At 45.2% G+C, this 22,413-nt stretch overlaps 1 long non-coding RNA gene across 1 annotated transcript; it reads left to right on the top strand.

The window, feature by feature from the left end:
- Positions 1–2,906: 2,906 nt before the first annotated feature.
- Positions 2,907–11,045, top strand: LOC309518581. Its single transcript, XR_014213521.1, has 3 exons — positions 2,907–4,451; positions 4,570–4,743; positions 10,593–11,045. It is a non-coding gene; the product is annotated as an uncharacterized lncRNA (long non-coding RNA).
- Positions 11,046–22,413: the final 11,368 nt, after the last annotated feature.

Genomic DNA, 22,413 nt, shown 5'->3' with positions numbered 1-22,413 from the left:
CATCCCATTTTTAAAAAGTTGTTAAATATGTGTGTAGGTCAGGCATAGGCAAACTCCAGCCCTCCAGATGTTTGGGACTACAATTCCCATCATTCCTAGCTAACAGGACCAGTGGTCAGGGATGATGGGAATTGTAGTCCCAAACATCTGGAGGGCCGGAGTTTGCCTATGCCTGGTGTAGGTGGTCCTTCAAGGTAGCCTGATCCCAAATTGTTTAGGGCATGGGTAGTTTAGGATTAATGGGACGCGGGTGGCGCTGTGGGTTAAACCACAGAGCCTAGGACTTGCCGATCAGAAGGTTGGCGGTTTGAATCCCCGTGACGGGATGAGCTCCCGTTGCTCGGTCCCTGCTCCTGCCAACTTAGCAGTTCGAAAGCACATCAAAGTGCAAGTAGATAAATAGGTACCACTCTGGTGGGAAGGTAAACGGCGTTTCCGTGCGCTGCTCTGGTTCGCCAGAAGCGGCTTAGTCATGCTGGCCACATGACCCGGAAGCTGTACGCCAGCTCCCTCAGCCAATAAAGTGAGATGAGTGCCGCAACCCCAGAGTCGGTCACGACTGGACCTAATGGTCAGGGGTCCCTTTACCTTTAGTTTAGGATTGCTTCTCGCAGTACATTGCATTGAGAAGCACCATAGCTCAGTGTCAGAGCATTTGTGTTGCATATGGACAAGTCCCAGGTTCAGTTCCTGGCAGCTTCAGGTAGGGCTGGCCCTGAAAGCCCAGAGAGTCACTGCCGGTCACTCTAGACCAGTGGTTCCCAAACTTTCCCTTTTATGAACTATTTGAAAATTGTGTGTGTGTGTTGACAAACCCCTTCATGTTTCTTCTGCCTGTTGTAGCAACTGTAACGTGCTGTGCTAGATGCTGTATGACTTTTAATTGTATTTAGACAGGCACACTGAGGACATACAACCTGAATGAAGCTCGTGGACCAGTGGTGGTCCATGGACCATAGCAGGGGTTCCAACTCATAGGGTCTGAGCTGTTCTGCCCCCCATATCCTTTGGGAGGGAGGAGGGGCCCCCAATGTAGAAGGAGGCTTAGCGTCAGAAAGAAGAGCCAATGACCATTGAAGTCACACTGTGCTCTACATTTGTTCTCCTCTGATGATGCAATGTTGGGCATGTGACGCAGGGCCCCCTCAATTTTCGGTGCAAGTTGGCACCTCCCGGGGTCAGCAAACTTTTTCAGCAGGGGGCCGGTCCACTGTCCCTCAGACCTTGTGGGGGGCCGGACTATATTTTGAAAAGAACAAATTCCTATGCCCCACAAATAACCCAGAGATGCATTTTAAATAAAAGGACACATTCTACTCATGTAAAAACACACTGATTCCCGGACTGTCCGCAGGCCAGATTGAGAAGGCGATTGGGCCGCATCCGGCCCCCGGGCCTTAGTTTGCCTACCCATGCTATGGACCATTGTTTGGGACTATGAGTTTGGCATATTGAGCTAGGCGGACCAATTGGTCTGGCTCAGTATGAGACACCCTCTTATGTTCCTGTGCTTCTACTTATGTAAGTGCCTGGAATGCTAATTGTATTTTATTATATTTTATGAAGCGCCCCAGCTGGGTGTGGGGAACAGTTTTACGACTGTTAATATTATTGCTCCGATTCTCATGTTACTGTTGGTGAGAGACTAAGGTGAGGCCCGGCAGTTTTCTACTTTTTTAAAGAAAGAAAGCAGAATCAGGTTTCGAACTTTTTTTATTCATGTTTGGCCACAAACCTTCAAATCTCAGTTGCAATGCTCGGTGGAGTGGTGGACCCTCATAGAAAGAGGGTCCTGGAGATCCCACTAGACCAGGGTTGTGGAAGCTTTTTCCATCTAAGAGCCGCAGCTCTCCAAATGCAAGTTTCCAAGGGTTGTATGCAAATGATGGAGGGAGCCAGAGGGAAAATTGGACCATGGAGGCAGAGCATAGACATGATGGCTAGTAGCCACTGATTGCCTTATCCACCACGAATTTGTCCAGCCCTCTTTTAAAGCCAGGCACTCTTCCACTTATCCTGTGCCTAGAAAGCATGGGTCCAAGCAGTTCCCCCCTTTCCTAGGGAAAACCTGCTCTTTATTGCTCAACTGGGGCAAACTTCAATCTGGAGAAAACCCCAATTTGCTCCAATTGAGCACTAAAGAGTGGTTTTCCCCAGAGGGGAAGCAGCAGGGCAAGAGGAAATGTGAGTAAGTCCTTGATGGCCATCACTGACTCACTGTGGCAGTGAGTTCCATAGTTTAACTTTGCACTGCTTGAAGAAGTGATTTCTTTCATCTGTCCTGAATCTTCTAACATTCAGCTTTGTTGGATGTCCATGACTTCTTGTGTTATGGGAGAGGGAGGAAAACTTTTCTCTATCCGCCTTCTACATGCCCTGCCTGCACCATTTTGTTAAATTACATCACGTTCTCTCTTCCTCCTCTTTTCGCTAAACCAGGCATGGCCAAACTTGCCCCTCCAGATGTTTTGGGACTGCAACTCCCACAATCCCTAACAGGACCAGTGGTCAGGGATGATGGGAATCGTAGTTCCAAAATAATATGGAGGGCCAAGTTTGGCCATGCCTGCACCACACCGAAAGGTCCTGCATCTACTGAGGTATATTTTGAACCTATTCTAGGACAATTGTGTTTCCGCCTCTCCCCCACTGGCCAGTATATCTTCAAAATTACACTCTTCTGGTTTTTCCAAATAGTTGCATAACAGCCATTGTTGAAGAATCAGAATGCAATGTACAGGAGTCAGACTAAAGCAGAGCATTGCGAGATCTGCTTTGTTTTTCGAGAGAAGCTGGAGATCCACCAGGCAGAGCCTGGTGCAAAAGGCAACACTTACTGTATAATTAAATAATTGTGACCCAAATAATATTTTGTGTGTGCCAGAACCGAGCAATTCTCTCTCTCACACACACACACAAATTTAAGTCTTTGAGAGTGCATCTAATGTAAGTCCTTGCTCAGAATAGACCCACTGATATTAATGGACATGACTAACTTAAGTCCAATAATCTCAGTGGGCCTACTCTAAGTAGAACTTACCTAGGCTTGCCATACGTCCGAAAAATTCTGGACGCGCCCAGAGATCGGATGCCTAAAATAGCGTCTGGGGATTTTATTTTATTTTTAAAAGAACTATCTGCAATTTCCAGGACGTATGGCAACCCATCCCCCCCTCCCCAGTTTTCTGGTTTTCCCCCAGAACATTTCCCCAGAGGTTTCTTTGGGGGCGGGATTCAGGGGGAAGCTGCGCCCTGGTGGCAGTGGAAGTGATGAGAGGTTACTTCCCTTGGCCGGGTAGGGAGGAAGGCGATACAGCGGTGGTGGCGGCACAACTGGAGCAACATCTGTCGCAAGCCTGGCCGTTTTTGCTTTTTCCAGGGGGAGTGTTGGGGGGGGTGTTTTCACGTTTGTTTTTGCCTATGCCTTCCCCCGCAGCAGTGGCAGTAGCCCCCAACAGCTGCCTGATGCAGAGAAGGCCCAGGCAGGACTGGAATGTCGTGGGTATGTGGCAACCCTACCCAAAACTTTATTTTGAGGGGGGGAAGCTCAACAACTTTCCCTGGATTTTCACTTTTGGGAATATGGCAACCCTAACTTAGGCCGCATATGCACCACACTTTTAAAGTACTATGATACCACTTTAAATATTCATGGCTTTTCCCAAAGAATCCTGGGTAGTGTAGTTTGTTAAGGGTGCTGAGAGTCAGCAGTAGAACCCTATTCCCCTTACAGAACTAAAGCTCCCATCCACCCAGCCAGCTTGGCCTGTTTGGCTTAACAGTCAATCCCTCCTCCCAGGGAATTCTGGGAGCTTGAGTTCCACAACTTGAGGAGGTGGCTTGGGGGCTCAGATTCTCTGCTGTGGCTTTAATTAGATGGTTTTTCTTTGCTTAAAGAAAAAGTGTATATGATTAATTCTTGTTTTCCTCTTGAGTTAGCTCAAAGAAGTTCGGAAATTTCAACAGGGCTTTGTTTTTTTAAACAAGCAGTTGCTTTTAGGAACCTGAAACACAGACGAGATTTTCAGGGCTGGGATTTGTATGGGAAAATTTATTACCAAAATAAAGCAGAATAAGCAAGGAAGGCGGCACAGAGGCCGCCATGACTAACTTGTGAAATTCCTGGGAGGGAGGGAGGGAGGGAGGGAAGGAAAGCAGGTTCACATAGATCCTGGGCGTGCAAAATTGCAATAAACTACACATTGTAAATGATTTTGCAAAATGATAACACAAAATGATGTGCGCAGAAGAACATCAGGAGAGCTTTGCAGGAGAGGATGATGCAATGAACAGAGATCCACAGAAATCAAGGGCTCCCACAGTTGCAGGGTGAGAGGAAAGGGGCTCAGTGGTTAGAGCTTCTGGTTTGCATGCAGAAAGTCTCAGGTTCAGTCCCAACCATGTGGGACTGAAATCCTGTCTGAAACCTAGGAGAACTGCTGCCAGTCAGTGTCAGCGGTACTGAGCTAGATTGAGCCAGTGGTCAGACTTGGTAAGAGGCAGCTTCCTATGTTCTTAAAAGTAGGTCATTTTCACCTGGCTGGCAGAGGCTGGGAAGAAGCAGTCCAGTGTGCTCTGAGTCTGTTATATCCAGGGACCATAGCTGATTCTTCCCTGGGGCTCTGCGTTGTTGTTGTTTGCTGTGAAATCTTTAATATTGTTTTTCAACCAGGATGTTGCCTGACTTTGGAACCGACTCCTTAAGGAGGCTTGGCCATCTTTGACAAAGTGATCTTCCTTGGGGTAAGATGTTGGGCATTTTCCTTTTGGCATTCCTGTTGGTTTCTTAGAGGCTTTCTATTAGTATCTATTGTTTTGTGACGGATTATGTTTTGCGCAGGTTGTGTAGATCCAACAAAGCTTTACTGAAGGTTGGAGTAAATTTACACACATTTGGAACATCAGAAAGCCGCCTTATCACTAGTCAGACAATCCACTGGCCCATCTAGCTCAGTACTGTCAACACTGACTGGCAGCAGCTCTAGAATAATAGAATTGTAGAGTCGGAAGGGACCCTGGGGATCATCTAGTCCAACCTCCTGCAATGCAGGAAGGAAAACACAGCTTCCCATAACAGGGATCAAACCTGCAACCTTGGTGTTATCAGCACCTCACTCTAACCAACTGAGCTATCCAGGCATTTCAGGCGGGATTCTTCCCCAGCCCTACTTGGAGATACCGGGGTTGAACTTGAAACCTTATGCATGCACATTGGTCCATCTACCTCTGTACTGTATACACTGTGACTCTTCAGGGTTTCAGAGAGGAGTCTTTTCCAACCCTACCCAACTTTGCCAGGGTTTGAACCTGGGACCTTAAAAATACAGAGCTGATGCTCTACAACAGAGCTGCAGATGGAGGGGTGTGTCTGTGTAGAAACACCTGACTTCTGTCTGGCTGGAATGGAGACTACTGCACATAGTAAAGAGTCCGCCTGCTTTTGCCTGTGGCCCTGCTCACCTCTGTCATGAGGCCCCTGGAAAGTTGCCCACAAAGGAATGTGGCCCTCTGACCAAAAAAGGTTCCCAATCCCTGCTCAAGTGTCTGTCTGTGCAAGATTCTCTTATGTCCTACGTATACATGGTATATAGCTCTGTTATGCGTCTGTGTGGGCATGTCGAGAAAGCAAGGAGCACAGCTGTGAAACGTGAGGCCGAGTCCTGCAAACTCCATCCTCCTCCTAGGGGCACAAGCGCACACAGCGAACGCCAATCCAAATACAGTGGCACCTCGGGTTACATACGCTTCAGGTTACAGACTCCGGTAACCCAGAAATAGTGCTTCAGGTTAAGAACTTTGCTTCAGGATGAGAACAGAAATCGTGCTCTGGCGGCGCGGCGGCAGCAGGAGGCCCCATTAGCTAAAGTGGTGCTTCAGGTTAAGAACAGTTTCATGTTAAGAACGGACCTCCGGAACGAATTAATTACTTAACCCGAGGTACCACTGTAGTGGTAATGGAATAACTTCTGGCAGTCGAGACAGATCCTGGATCCCTCCTAAAACAAAGCAAATGCTGGGGGGGGGGGGAGACATGCAGGGAGTTGTGATAACTGTTAGCGAAAGGATATTAGCTCTTTGGCCACCTGCTTTGCTTTTTCGGAGAGGTGCATGAGTCACTTTGATGGAGCACAATACCTTCGTGTAATGTACATCTCAGCTTTCCAGCTCGCAGCATTAAAAACATCCTGCTTCCTGCAGCCATGTGCCATCTGCCTAGAGCAATCAGCGCGGATCAAAGCATGCGCTCCCCGATGGCCTGGATGCTGTTTCCTCTCCATCCGTGGTTTTGTTTTGGGTATGTCTGAAGTATGTTGTGCAGCCCACATCTTGCCCTGCATCCTCTGCTGCCTGAGTTAGTGCTCCACTTGCAGATTTCTCTTCGTCTGCGGCCAGACAGCTTCCTCTGTGGCTGATCTAATGCTGGAGAGAACCCAGAAGAGGGAGGGAAGCGTTGCAAGAAAAAGGTACCAAGCTAGGGGTTGTGCTTGAGTGGCTCTTCCAGGGCACACAGAAGGTCTCAGGTTCAATCTCCAGTGGCATCTCCAGGTAGGAGACACCTGAGACCCTGGAGAACTGCAGCCAGTTAGTACTGAGCCATTGGTCTGGCTCATTATAAGGCTTCATCTGTTTCCGTGAGTGACCTACACTAAGCTGGTTTCACCAGGGGTGAGGAATCTCCATCTTAGGAAGCCAGTGTTCCTGATCTGGCCCTCAGGCTACCTTGAGCTCCTTGCAGGAAAAGTGAGATATAAATGTAACAGTGAAATCAAATTTAGTCCCTCATAAAGCCTGGCTGCGTTAGAAGGAGAGGTGAGGCCACAAGCCCCCTGCCCCATCGGCTTGGCTGGGAGCAGCTGTAATTTTTGCTCCTCCTTTCCCAGAAGGGGCCTGTGCAGTAACCCCAGAACTAACATTTGATTATTTCCCTCCTCTGTCCCTGATTTTCTTCTCCTTTTGCATCATGTTTGAGGAAGGTTGTAGGCAGTGCTATTTTTCTAGAAGTAAAGGTGAACGCAGCACAAACACTTCCCTTGTTCTCTTAGAATGGCAATGGTACCCACCTAAGAGGTGCTGGAACGGAGGTCCGGCAAGTTCCGGCTGCAAAAAAGGCCCTGATTGTAGGTCATTGATAGGTAAAAGTAAAGGACCCCTGGACAGTTAAGTCCAGTCAAAGGCGACTGTGGGCTGCAGCGCTCATCTCGCTTTCAGGCTGAGGGCGCCAGTGTTTGTCCACAGACAGTTTTCTAGGTCATGTGGCCGGCATGACTAAACAGCTTCTGGCGCAACAGAACACTGTGACAAGTGCTAGAGTGCACAGAAACGTCATTTACCTTCCCCGCCGCAGCGGTACATACTTATCTACTTGCACTGGTGTGCTTTCGAACTGCTAGGTTGGCAGAAGCTGGGACAGAACAATGGGAGCTCACCTTCCGATCAGCAAGCCAAAGAGGCTCAGTGGTTTAGACCACAGCGCCACCCACTCTATCGCTCAGTGATAGAGCATCAGTCAGTGTGGACAAAACTAAGCTAGGTGGACCAGCAACGTCTGCCCCCCACTTCTGATTCCTAGCAACTGGTATTCAGAGGCCTACTTCCTCCAGCAGTGGAGGTAGAACACCATCATCATGCCTAGCAGCCACTGATAACACCACCCTCCATGAATCTGTGTGATCCCACTTTAAAACCATCCAAGTTTGTGGCTGTTGCTGCATCTTGTGCAAACAAATTCCATTAGTTTTAACTGTGTGCTGTGGAAGATGTACTTTCTTTTGTCTGTCTTGAGTCTTCCAACATTCAGCTGCAATTCTTCTACGTTACAGTTCTTGTAATGCAGTTATAGAAGTTGGCCTTGATGAACAGCATTCGTTTCCCAGAAGCGCTCTCCTCCCCATCAGATCCAGAAGAAGTGCTACAGATAAAATCTAGGCCAGCGGGGCAGGTATTCCTTCAGAGAGCTGACTTGATGGCAGTCAGAAGTCTCACAGGAGGGGTCTTGAGGGAATTACCCTCCTTCTGCCAATAGTGGTTCTGAGGCTCTGTTTACACTGCACATTTAAAACACATTACTTCCTCCAAAAGAATCCTGGAAACTGGTTTGCTAAGGGTGCTGGGAATTACAGTTTTCCAGGGTAAACTATAGTTCCCAGGTTCTTTGGGGGAAGAAATGTGCTTTCAATATGCTTTGAATGTAGCCAGATGACTCTCATCATCCCTGGAAGGACACTCCTCCACCCCAGAACAGATCCAGGAGCAGAACAGTTTTAAACTCACTTTTTCGTTTCCTGACATGGCACACCTCACAGCTACTTTGCAATCTTACAAGATTTCTGAGAAATCCTCCCTCACCCACAATTCCCTCCCTCTCTATTAAAAAACAACAACAGGCGTGCATAAAGGTGCACTGCCATAAGCCGTGCACAGATTTAACGTTATTAAAAGGAGGCAAAAAAGAAAAAAACGAAGCACGATTGCAGGAAACATTTCTTCCAGTCCTAAGAGGAGATGGTCTGCAGCGGTGGCGGCTGTTCCGGAAATACAAGGAGCAGTTGCGGGATGTCAGAGAAGATCAATCAAAAGGAAACCATCAGGATGGCAAGAAAGGGTCTGATATGAAAAATTAAAAGCTCGGAGATCTTTTGTTGCGAACCCACAGTGCTGTCTGCCATCTCAGACCGTTGGCCTGCGATTTAGGAATCTGGAAAGAACAAGCCCAGGCAACATGCATGTGGCCCACTGCTGTGTGTGTGTGTGTGTTATTTATTATTTGTGCATGCCAGGAAAAGGGTACCTAAAGCACATGACAGCATCAGGGGGAAGGAGGGGGGATGCAAGACTCAGATGCCTTTAAATGAAACCACAATCGGGAGCAGTGATGTTAAGCCTAATAAGCCTTGTGGGTCTGTTATGTCTTTCCTGAATTTGCCCACCCCCCTCCTCTCTGTTTTCCTTTTCTTCAGAGAGCCAGAAAGCCAGTCTCCAGAAAGCAGAGTGTGGAATCTGACACTAGCATGTAAGCAGGAGAGAGAGAGGGAGACCCAGAAATGGGATGCATTATTTATGAGCAGAAAACAAGGCCTCGGTGTTAACAAGGGCAAAGTTATTTCAAGGAGAAAATGGCTCCTATTATGTGCCATCAGCCCCAGCCAGCTTCCCTTCTGGAAAAATATCAGTATTTACAGGACGCTTCCAGACAGCACAAAACCAGTCCAAGTCGCATCTTATCCCCTTGGGCTAAACACTGTTCTTCTTGGCTGTGTGGAGAGCCTCTTGCCCTTTGCTAAGCAGGCACAGGAAGTTTGACTGTGGGATGAGCACTGGAAGAAAGACCAAACCTTGGTCTCCTCAAGTGGCAAACTCTTCCCTCCCCCCCCCCGTTTTAAGTTTCAAAATTATCAGCTGATTCCTTCCAAACAGGTAAATGCACAGAGACATCCAGAAAGCAGAACACAAAGCTTCTTCTGAACGCTGTGTTGCAAGTTGTCCCTCTCTCTTGTCTGTCTATTGAGCATATGAAACAACCTTGCCTTGATCCAGGATAGGATACCCACCCACTGCTACTGGACCTGGGATATTAAGCAGCAGAACTTTTAGCTCCTCTCACAGCCACTCCTGCACCGGCAGGAGTGCCGAATTGGCTCCACTGGTGTGTTTGCCTCTCTTCCCAGTAAGCAGCAGCAACCCACGGGCCAAGAAGCTAACATAGTGGCTCCACCTCAGCCAGCCACTTTGGGTTGTAGCTCAACAGCAGAGTGTCTGCCTTGCGTGCAGAAGGTCCCAGGTTCGATCCCCAGCAAGTCTGCTAAGGGCTGGGAGAGACTTTCTGTCTGTAATACTTGAGAGCTGCTGCCCATCAATGGAGGCAATAGTGTTAGAAACGGACCAGTGGCCTGACGTAGTACAGTGGTACCTCGAATTAAGTACTTAATTCGTTCCGGAGGTCCGTTCTTAACCTGAAACTGTTCTTAACCTGAAGCACCACTTTAGCTAATGGGGCCTCCTGCTGCCGCCACGCCGCCGGAGCCCAATTTCTGTTCTCATCCTGAAGCAAAGTTCTTAACCTGAAGCACTATTTCTGGCTTAGTGGAGTGTGTAACCTGAAGCGTATGTAACCCGAGGTACCACTGTACTGTGTTGACCCGAATATAAGCTCCACTTGCAAATAAACTGCACCTTTAAAATTCAAGGGGGGGAAAAGAAAAAAAGACAATACCCGAATATAAGCCGCTCCCTTAAAATTGGAGAGAAAACGACAAAAGTCTATTACCGGTATAAGGCAACTTCCTGTGTTATGGGTTTATTTAATTGGCAACACTTATCCTGAGCAGAATTTGGTGTTACTTAATACAGAATGTATTTTCTGCCTCAGCAAAAAAACTCAACCCCCCCCCAACCCAACTCTGGATAGGTCCAGAGCTGAAACAATTTATTTAGGGCAGACAGGGAAGGTGAATTCTGTGTCTTCCTCCATGGCCCTTCCCCTCCCCTCCCCTCTCACCCCACCCCACCTGCGGCTGCCATTTTGACACTGGCTCATTGATTCCACCTCAGGCTTCATTAACAGTTATTGCCTTCCCTCCATCCTGCTTTTACAGTTCCTTAGTGAAGGTGGCTGTTACGCAAAGATACCCCATGAGGAATAGCAGGAGCTCTTTAAGCAAATAATGAAAAGGAGCTGCCTTAGGTCCTGTTTGCAGGTAGGAGCTGACAAGGACTTCTTCACAGAGCACATATTTTCAGTGCTTCCCCCCTAAAAAATGTTTAGGGGTACTCTCATTTTCCTACTCATATTGAAATACTGCCCTTCAATGAGGCCAAACTTAGAGTCACAAAATGTTTAGGGGTATGTGTACCCCTGCACCCCCCCAAAAAGCACTGCATATTTTACTATGTTTTTATATATGCCATAAGCTGCCCAGAGTGGCTGGGGAAACTCAGACAGATGGGCGGGGTATAAATGAGAATATTATTATTACTAAACTATGGAATCTACTCTCACAAGAAGTACTTAAGCCAACCATTAAAAAAAGTAAAGGGACCCCTGACCATTAGGTCCAGTCATGACCGACTGTGGGGTTGCGGCGCTCATCTTGCTTTATTGGCCGTGGGAGCCGGCGTACAGCTTCTGGGTCATGTGGCCAGCATGACTAAGCCGCTTCTGGCGAACCGGAGCAGCGCACGGAAATGCCGTTTACCTTCCCGCCGGAGTGGTACCTATTTATCTACTTGCACTCTGATGTGCTTTCGAAATGTTAGGTTGGCAGGAGCAGGGACCGCGCAACGGGAGCTCACCCCGTCACAAGTATTCGAACTGCCGACCTTCTGATCGGCAAGTCCTAGGCTCAGTGGTTTAACCCACAGCGCCACCCGCATCCCTAAAGCCAACCATTAGAGGGCTTTAAAAGAGGGTTAGACAAACTCATGGAGGATAAGGCTCACAGTGGCTACTAGCCATGATGGCAATGCACTACCTTCACTCTCAGAGGAGATTGTTGGCATCTGTCTGTCTCAAGAGACAATGGAGTGTGCTTCCAGGGGTGAAGTCAAACCACTGGAGAATCACAGCACTTGCTGGGGCTACAGAAACCAGTATCTCACAACTGCTGCCTCCTGTGTTGTTTTTGCTGCATTAGCAGCACCAAAGTGACCTCTCTGGGGCGCTAGCCTGGGCAGTCTGTATGGAGGCTCTGGGCTGCCCAGACGACAAGACGCCTCTGGGCCTCGCTGATGTGGTCCGAAGGAAAGTAGAGCAATACGTTTGGCACCAGCTTGGCTGCAGGAGTGTTATGTACTGAGTTGAATAGGATCCAAACTGCAGAAGTCTGATTGGTCCTAGAACAATAGGATCCAAAATGCAGCAGTCTGATTGGTCCTAGAACAATAGGATTCAGAATGCAGCAGTCTGATTGGTCCTAGAACAATGCAGCAGTATGATTGGTTGGCAGGAACCACCCAATCATGCTCCAGATAGAAGTGAATCCACAACCTGATTGGCTTACAGTAGAATTCCGGAATTAGCCAATCATGTGCAGCCCATTGTGTAAATAATGTATATAAAGCAGATACTTTGAGGGGACTTTCATTCATTCTTCCTCACCACTATGAGCTGAATAAAGAGCATGAAATCACTTTGCGACTCTGAGTATATTTCAAGGAGTTGCTAGAAGGAGGTGTACAAGGGCCATCCAACCGTCTTAGGGATTTGTCTGGGGTTTACTCCTTAGCTTTTTCTTCTCCCACCTGAATACCAGTTGCTTAGAATCACAATTTGGGAGCTGTTGCACTCAGGTCCTGCTTGTGGGCTTCCCATGGGCATCTGGTTGGCCACTGTGAGAACAGGATACTGAACTAGATGGGCCTCTTCTCCGATCCACCAGGGCTCTTCTTATGAACCACAAGAGCTTCCATGGGCAAGGCTGGTTTAGGATATAGGAAGCTGCCCTATGCTAAGTCAGACTTTCGGTCTGTAAGGATTGCATCTGAATTCCAGTTGCTGGAAACCACATGTGGGGCGAGTACTATTACACTCCTGTCCTCCTTATAGGCTTCCCTCAGGTATCTCGCTGACCACGGTGGGAACAGGATGCTAGAGATAATTGCTGTACAATAGTAACTTTTCAACTCACAGTGGGGAGCTGTTTCTCCTTCAAAACCCATGTGTGTGGCAAAGCATTCTTGCGCATGTTCCCTGTCAGTATGGGGCACATTGCATACCCCAAATAATCATCTGTTGCATACCCAACAAACCACTGCAATTAGCAGGAGAGGGCCTCCTGCAGACACCATCTCATCAGGAGGTCTATTCTGTAAAGTTTAGGAATCAGGCCACTAGTGTGGTGGCACTGACCTTTTGGAGCTTCCATTAGATATCACATTCTGTCTTTTGGGCACCTATTGAACACCTTCCTTCTCCAACATGCCTTTTAAGCTTTTTTTTTTTTTTAAAAAAAAAAACTGTATTAGATTTGAAATTCACAAAATGGTTGGTGTTGACATGGTCTGTTGCAAAGCACCCATTTCACAGAAGACAAATTAGTCAGTCTAAAAGGGAGGTGGGGAGAAAACCTTTCTAAGAAACTGAATACAAGGCAGAGGTGGGCAGTGTTCCTATGCAGTCGGGCATGGTGGGGAAGGGGACATTGATAATGGCTGAGAAGCTTGTCTCTCAGAAAAACAAAAGAAGCTCATCCGCCATGATGGATCTTCTAATTGCAGTGCTTTCCAGAGCACAATCTGAAAACTTCTATAGAAACACCCTCCCCCATCATTTATGACTTTGAAAACTGGAAAACAAAAACATATCTGCAGCCAGAGGAAATTGTACAGACAGATCTGTCACACCATGTCTCCCGTGCCGTTTAAAGCAGATGAGAGGGAGAGAGCCCCCATGACCTCATTTAATATTTTCTATCTTGGTTCATGGTGATTTGAGAGGCAGAGGTTGGCTGATGGAGAAATTCAAAGGGTCCTAATGAGAGCAGCAACGTGCTCTCCTGTTCTGATCATCTCCCGGGTGATAACACTACAGGTGATCTTTGATGTCACATGCTGTGACTTCCAAAGTACAGCTGAACTGATCTTTCTGTTTCATCAGGAGGTGGGAGTTTGATGCTTGAATAGCTGGCTGTACAACATTTGGTCATCTTTCTTTTCTACTGGTATTCTTTGAAAGGGCGGACATGATTAGGTTGATGGTAAAGGGCACTTGTCCTCTCACAATTGGGATAGAATTGGGTACAATGCTGGTGAACAGCTGGGTGTGTCGCTTGCAGTCTCACATCTCTATGAATACATAGGCATATAATCTGTATTTTTTAAAAAAGTGGAAGCAATTGGCATTATAAAACTCTGACAAAACTTGAGTGCTGCTTTAGATTTCAGTTGCTGGATGGGAACAGAATGCAACAGAACTTAGTGCTTATCGTTCCTTTGCAGCATGTCCAAGCAAAATCCTTTGCATCTTACCTGCACAGGAGATCTGGTAGTTATTTCAAAAGGGGGAGATGCAAAGGCAACATTTGGATGGGATGGTTTTTTGTTTTTTCCCCCAGAGGAACAAAGAGCCCTGAAGACATGTTCATTTGTTCCAGAGGTACCAACAAGGTAATCAAACTCCGCCTTGGGCAAACGCCTTGATGAATATGCGAGAATTTTGCATACTTCTGATCTGTGCACACTGTAGTTTTTTGTATTCAGCCTTGAACCTGTGCAAAAATAAATATAAGAATAACTGTATACCTTTCATTCAAACAGTATTTGTCAAAATATATTGATTGTTCAACAATTCACTAAAGATGTCTACATGCTGCTACTATATGTAGAAATGATAAATTGTTTTATCCCAAGGCTGTTCCATGTGGCAGAGAACAAGGAATGCCTTTTCTATGAAAATGCCTGCTGTAACCTCAGTTGGAACACCTTAAAATAAAGACTCCCCCCCCTTACGACCATTGTTTTATTAATATGCCAACTTTACACACATTTAATCAATTAATGAGTCAGTCAACTAAAACTAATAAACTAAAATGCCTTTAATCTGGTGACTATCTTTATCATAATTTTACATATTATTATACATTATCCATTTGCTTTCATCTCCTCTCCCCATTCCTTTTCCCTTTTGTATCGTGCTTATTCAATGATTAGCTTATGAGACAGAGACCACCATATTTTAATATATTTACAGCAGTTAGAAAACTCTTGGTGTTATATCCAATGTACCACAAAGCTGAAGTCACTTAGCCGTATACTGGTTCCACTGGGGAAATGTTTTGCACCAGCAAAATGGTATTGTACAAGAGAATGCACAAGGATTAAACCCTAGACAAATCCAGAGTGGAGTCCGTAAGATGTTTGGATGGCATCTTGTACACCCTCCTTCTGGCAACTCCTGCAGCCAAGCTGGTGCCAAACGTATTGCTCTGCTTTTCTTTGGATCTCTTCCATGAGGCCGAGAGGGGGGTTGTGTTGTCTTGTAGCCCAAGACCTCTATACACACTGCCCAGGCTTGTGCCCTGGGGAGGTCAGTTTGGTGCTGCTAATACAGAGGTTTGACTTCACCCCCAGAAGCACCATTGTCTCTCAAGACAGACAGATGCCAACTACAACAGCAAATGAGGGTGTATGTGTGCATCTGTGTGATATGACAGTGACCCATTTGCACTATACATCTAAAGCAGGATCATACCACTTTAAGCAGACCTACATTTCTGAGTTCCCTGTGGACAGGGATTGACTGCTAGACCACTCCAGAAATGGTGGCTCTGTGAGGGGAACAGGGGTCTCCTAACAACCTGCAGCATCCTTAACAAACTGCAATTCCCATAATTCATTTGGAGAAGCCGTAACTGTTTAAAGTGATATCATAGTGCTTTCAGTGTACTATACAGATGGGGCCTAAGTCTTTACAAGGGCTGCTGTATTTTAAAAAAATGAATAGAAGAAGGAATTTCAACAGGTGTAGCTTTTCATTCTTCTTCAGCAACCACAAGAGCAATTTTCCTGTCTGTACTAATAACTAGGGATGGACAAATCTATGGATTTCATTTCCTCACAATTTCTCTTTCCTAACCTTAAATTCAGTTTGCTACATCAGTGTGCGATTTTGTTAAGCCCTCACAAAATTTTGTCTGCTCTGTATGCACATTTTTTCTATGCAATTTTACCTAAGATACACATTTTAGAAAGCAAGATCCCTGGATATCATGCATTTTGGCATTTTGTTTCCCCCCAATGTGTGCTTTTTTTGTACTAAACATTCAAGGTTGGAGAACCGTATCACAAAATTTGGAGAAGCATGAATTTTGGAGGACAGGTGGATTTTGGTCCGGGTACCATTTCAGAAGTGTGGATTTGGAAGATTCACGTTCAGTTGTGAACCATGCCAGATATTCCCTCCTCCTTACAACAACGTCGCTCCTTAAGCAGTACACTAGGCTCAGACTTCACCAGTGCTACCAAACACATATTTCCCCTCCTTCTGCTAAAAACTAAACAGTCACTTCAAGTCAGTTTGTTCTCTGAAGCTTTTAAAAGAGACGTCAGCTATGCTTAGTGTGAAGTTGGGGCTGAAGTAAAAGCTGGATATGTGCCCAGTCCAGTCAGATGGAAATTACATCTTGCACAGGAACCTAAATGTCATCTTCCTCAGCCCCTTTTACAGCCGGAACTGTGTTAACTCCCTTTTATCCCCCCCGTTGCATCTTCATTTTCCTACAGATATGACCGTACTTCCCTTCAGATATGATAAATCATCTCTGGTAGCACCACAATCTAGGGCACAGGGAGCGATCATCTGGAATTTCAGATGACACTTAAAAGTATAATAACAAGTAAACAAAGCCCAGGAGGAATATGTGTCTTGAAATGTGCAATTCATGTTAGTAGCGCGAAGTAATTAACAAGCTGAAACAGCAAGAGAGGAGCTGGGCGGCTTCTAGTTCTTCAGAAGACGCCGAAAACGAAAATGGGCCAGGTTCTCAGACCATGGGAACCACTGGGATAAGGTCAACCTGTGTTTATTATACCCTAAGCGCTGGCATTTGTTTGAGGTTGTATTCAGATCAGAGGTTCTCACATGAAGGCCTGCCAACCACTGGTGGCCCATGAGTGTGATCCACACCTTCTATTGAAAGATTGCAAAATAGTTGAGAATGATCTATAGTTGGAGCTGCACATGATTCATTTTTTCCCTAACAACAGAGATGGAGACCATTTGGATCAGGTCTGGGTTTTTCCAATGGACTAGCAAATTCCTGGCCCATGGTTTTCATAACCAGTAAAGGCTGTTCCATCAACCCCAGTCTGCCCTTAGCCAGCCCTTCCCTTCCCTTCCCTTCCCTTCCCTTCTTTCTTTCTAATTGCCTTTTATAGAGTGAACATTATCACACATTATCTTTCGTAGAAGGCAAAAGGTTTAAGTGGTCTGCCAGTTTTCAACTGGTCTGCAGGGCTGCTGTTCTGGTTTTGTTGTTGTTACTGAGAACTATTGATAAAACCAAAATGGAGCAACTCTACGTTGACATGCATTGTATAGTTATTTTTTTAGTTGCCAACAGGTTGTGCTGTTTCTTGACTTTGCAGTAAAGAACACTCTAATGACAGGTCTAAGGCAGGAGGGGGGAACCTCTGGTGCACAGGCTTCCTGAGGCCTGCTAGGCCTTGGAGTTTGGCTCACTTGGCTATTTTAGGCAAACCACACCCACTCTCCTTGCTCCTGACATCGTATATGATATCAGGCGTGAGAAACCTCAAGCTGCAGCTTGAAAATGAAGAAGAAACAGGAGCGCACCTAGAGCGCATTCCCAATAATTCCTTTCAATGGCCAGCTTGAATTCAACTCAGCAATGCAAAGGATTTTTTTCCTCAGGCATGGCTCTCAGCAAAATAAAAAATGAAACTCTCCCAGAAATAGAAACTGGGGAGAAATTGGGTTCAGTTTGCATTTAAATGCAAACCTACCTACTTCTCACTTTCTGTAGCAATATGCAAACTGAAACATAGGCAGCCTTCGAAATTTGCAGTTCCTTGAATTTTGCATTCAGTTTGCAAGCCAAGCAATGTTTACAAAAATGTGTATACTGGGGGCAAAGTGCACACAAAATGCATATAGTAGTGACAATAGCATACAAAAAAATGCATTATTGGGGGGAATAACATGCAAAAATACATCGTTAGGGAAACTTCATTTATGAAATTCTATGTGTTAGGCAAAATTGCATACAAAAATGGGTATATTGGGATAAATTTGCACTAAGATGCCGATGAATTTTCACAAGGACTTGAAAATAAACAATTCATAAACCACTGTTAAGAATTAAATGTAAAACTGCAAAAAAATAGAAATGGAGAGAAACCACCATTGACTTATTTGGCCATCCATAGCAAGAAGTAGGACAGGGGACTGAAATGTTGAAGGAATGAAGAGAAGAACTTAATCTTAAGACGTGGAAAATTTCCCAAATTGGAGCTAGAGTTGTACCAGGCCTGTACTTGAGAGACCTGGATGTTCCATAGCTCTTTCTACCTTTAACCATTAGGACCTTTACACCAACTTTATACCTGGTTTCCACTGTCGATTTCAGTCGATTTCTAAAAGCAATATACAGTACAACACATATGGATGTGGAGATTCAGTGGGTGTTTTTGCCTAGAACTCATGAGATTCTGTCAGCAACTGTGAACATAAATGACTTCTTATGCTTTTCACTCCATCATCGTCAAGCCAGCATGTTGAAGGCCTTGTGCGTTTTCTCTGGGATATCAAATTACATTCTTTCTTCTTTTCTTTGCTGCAAGTGAGTTTTGTTGTTGTTGTATAATGCCGAGCACCGAGCGTGAAATGAGTGGATCTTGTTTGTTAGCGGGGTTGTGGGGTTTTTGTTACTGGTTTGTTTTTTTAAGTACTGATCCTTCATCTTTCAAACGATTGAGAAGGCAAACTTGGCAGGGAGGCAGCTCACCTGTTTTCTGCTGTCACTGCATGATAAATAGCTTCGCAGAACCTGCCACTGTGCCTGGGACACGCCTTTTCAGATGGCACCAAGTGTAAAAGCGTCATTGCAAGCCAGAATGTGGTGGAGGGAGGGAGGGAGGGAGGGAGAGAGAGAGAAATATTCTCTCCAGCATTAGTGAACATTCTCCTGCCGCCTCCCCCCAAGTTATATTTATTGTTATGTCCTGTTAGTTTGGAGGTGGTGTGAGTGGGAGTCACCAGATTGACAACATCCTACCTTGGAATGCTTGAAATTTTTTCCAGAGCTTGGTTCTGTAGCTTTCCAATGAATCAGTGGTTTTGGAAATTCTTGTCTAGAAGCGTCACTGCTGGTGTACTTTGTCAGTTGTCCACAGTGGTTCCCAACTATCGTTCAAGAAACTCACGCTGGCATTTCAAACAGTGCAACTCTAGGCATCCAGTAGGGTCCCACTAAACTCAATGAATCTCTTCATTGTTATCTGTCTGATTCTCGTTGAATCAAGTACAGTGGTACCTTGGTTCCCGAACGGCTTGGTCCCTAAACATATTGGCTCCCAAATGCCGCAAACCCAGAAGTAAGTGTTCTGTGTTTGCAAATGTTTTTTGGAAGCCGAACGTCCGTTTTGGCTGTCTGCATTGTTTCCGGGGCCAATCAGCCAATCAGAAGCCGCGCCTTGGTTTGCGAACGTTTTGGAAGTTGAATGGATTTCCAGAACAGATTGAGTTTGAGAACCAAGGTATCACTGTATCTTCTGTGATCGATGCCCATCCAAACAGACCTATTTAACTATTAATTATGTAAAAGACAGAGAGAAAGGTTATAGCCCTTGACGTTCATAACACAGGCATCTGCAGAAGGGGAAATGGTGGATTTCTTAGTGCGGCGGGGCTTTGTGTCCGTGTCGATCAGCTGCTTGGGGCTGACAGTGAGCCCTGCTTGCAAAAGAACAAAGCTCCTGGTTGTTCCTTTGCAGTCTGTGACATAGGATGTCAGGTGTGGGACAAGGGGACATGGTTTCTGAGGAATGGCCTTGTAGGCCAAATGGGGAGCTGTGCCGGCTGCAATTAGGCCCACAAACTGGAGGTTCTGCATAACAGGGCTGTTTGTTTATTGCTTTTTGTATCTGCCTCTATGGACCTAAGGACTCAGGGAAGCTAAATGCAGTTGAATTGCCTATATAGGTCTAAGTTTTAAGAGCTCACAGAAAAATAGACACAAAGGAAGAAGAGAGGCAGGGGGAAACCCACAATTTTATTTTATTTTCAAATTTTATTAACTTTTCAAATTTTACTTTCAAATTAAACATCATCTATTATACCATACATTCATTAACTTCCTCCCCTTCCAATGTTCATTTAACTTATCCACCATTCCTGCATATTTTGATATATCTATCTAATTCTATTATCCTATCTTACATCACTTCAATATATGTTATACTGTTGAATTTTACTTTAATACTGCCAGTGTTGTCAACTGTACACAACTGTTTTCAAAATATTCAACCCACAATTTTAAAACTGAACATACTTTATCCCTATCCCAGAGTACATTTACTCAGAAGTAATTCCCACAGAGATCAATGTGATTCACTTCCAAGCAAGCCTGCCTAACACTGTGCTGGATTTTAGCCACAGTATTTCATTTTTTAAATAATCTGTATATATGTTTTGACACTTTAAAAAAAGTGTGTGTGGGGGAATCTTGAATGTTAAACTGCATTTTACCATGTTCAAAGTTGCCTTTTGGTACAATTTCCCAGCCCTCGCTATTTTGTTTTTGAAACGTTGCCTCTTAAAATTACATAGCTGTGTTGCTTTCCAGCACAATGTGTTGATGAGAAACCTGTTTAAACATTTCATACCAGAAGGCAGGGCCAGATTTCACATCCAAGAACTTGCCAGATGGAGGCTTAATTCAAATGAACAAATGGCAAACAAATGATCTGTGCATCTGTAGGGACTGTTTATGAGTTACCCGTGCTTAAATTTTTGAAAAGAAAGAGATGCAGGAAATCATGAATGCTTGACGCTGGTTCTCTGGTTAGTTGGTGGTGCACATGCTATGGGGTGCTTTTATATTCTAGAACAGGCATAGCCAAACTTGGCCCTCCAGATGTTCTGGGACTACAACTCCCATCATCCCTAGCTAACAGGACCAGTGGTCAGGGATGATGCGAATTGTAGTCCCAAAACATCTGGAGGGCCAAGTTTGGCCATGTCTGAACATCTGGAGGGCCAAGTTTGGCCATGCCTGTTCTAGAACTTCATGATTATTTGTGCTCATGATGGTATCACGGTGGTTAGATGCAATCCCACTTTCAATACCGTTTGTACTTGCAAAAGTTTCGGGGGCAGTCATCCTGCTTTGTTTCCGATCAGTGCATGTCTCATAGCTTCTTGCTGAAATCCTGTAACCTTTCACACATTTCCCTGTTTTTTGCTGTTGCCCCATTCTTGTTGTGCTATAGCGCCTGGATGGCAATAATGCAGAAACACTGGGGAAGCATTGCAGGAGAACTAATAAAACAGAATGGTATGTAGATGATCCATTATAACCCCAGTACAGTTTAAATCCACAACTAATACAGTATAAATACTGCATAAATCCACCACTAACACGCTATTATTGCATCAATGACATGCCGCAGAAGACATCAGCAGAATACACACACACTAGTCTGAAGGGGTCCTTAGTGGAGTCACATCAGGAGATAATTAGGGATGTTTGAGAATTCTATCAGAAACAGAAATGGGAGCAGAAATTCCTACAAAATTTGCATTATCATCAGAGGTCAGAAATGGAAACGGCACAAGTGAGTATGAACAGTATTCATTACTGTTGTTTTTTTAGCACACAAACATTATGAAAACAATCACATTGTTTATTGCATTGTTTTTAATGTTCCCCTTCAATTGAAATGGATTGAGATCAATTGTGCAATTAGTTATATGCAACCTTTGGCCATAGCGGATAGCAAGGTGGATAGTGTATGTTTGGGTGGAAGTTGAATTGTAGCAGAACTGACACAGTGCTGTTTGTGATGAACACAGGCCAGGATGGAAATCATATATATATCCATAGACATAATTCAAGCCATTCATTAAGATCAGCCAGACACAAGTTCTGACCTCACCAACAGTAGCACCGGAATCATGGAACTCTTTCCAGAGGAAATGCATCTCACCCTCTTCAGTAAGACAGTGAACAGGTGACCTGCGTCTGCTGTCCAGCTTCTAACTGTTGGTGACTGCTAACTTTAAGTCCATTCCTGCTCTTCCATCTTTATCTTCAAACTATAAAAACATAAGAGCCTACTGGATCCAGCCCATCTAGTGCGCCATCCTGTTCTCACAGTGGCCTTCAGATGTGAAGGCAGAGCATAGTCATCATGGCTAGTAGCCATCAAAAGCCTTATCCTCCATTAATTTGTCTAATCCTTTTTTAATGCCTTCTAACTTGGTGGCCATTGCTGTCTCTTGTGGGACCAAGGTCCATAGTTAAACTATGCACCGCATGAATCAATACTTTCTTTTATTTGTCCTGAATCTTCCAACATTCTGATTCATTGGATGCCCTCAAGTTTTCGTATTATGAGAAAAACTTTTCTCTATCCACTTTTTCCACGCCATGCATAATTTTACGAATTTCTATCAGGTCACCTCTTACTCGCCGTTTCTCTAAACTAAAATGTCTCAAATGCTTCAACCTTTCTTCATGGGGGAGTTTCTCCATCCGCATGATCCTTCTGTTTGCCCTTTTCTGAACCTTTCCCAACTCCTTTTTGAGGTGAGGCCAGAACCAGACTTGAACCAGACAACCCTTCAGACAGGGAGCACCTCAAAACAGAGCACTGTCCTCTGAAAGCCCTTCAAACTGAGGACTGTCTTCTGTAAAGGAGAGCACATGGCTATTCTAGCCAGGCCTCACCTTTGCGCGG

The sequence above is a fragment of the Podarcis vaucheri genome (assembly GCF_965113315.1).
Source record: "Podarcis vaucheri genome assembly, chromosome: 14".
Classification (NCBI taxonomy): Eukaryota; Metazoa; Chordata; class Lepidosauria; order Squamata; family Lacertidae; genus Podarcis; species Podarcis vaucheri.
Note: the sequence above shows the minus strand (reverse complement) of the source record. Positions and strands in the feature narration are given on the sequence as shown.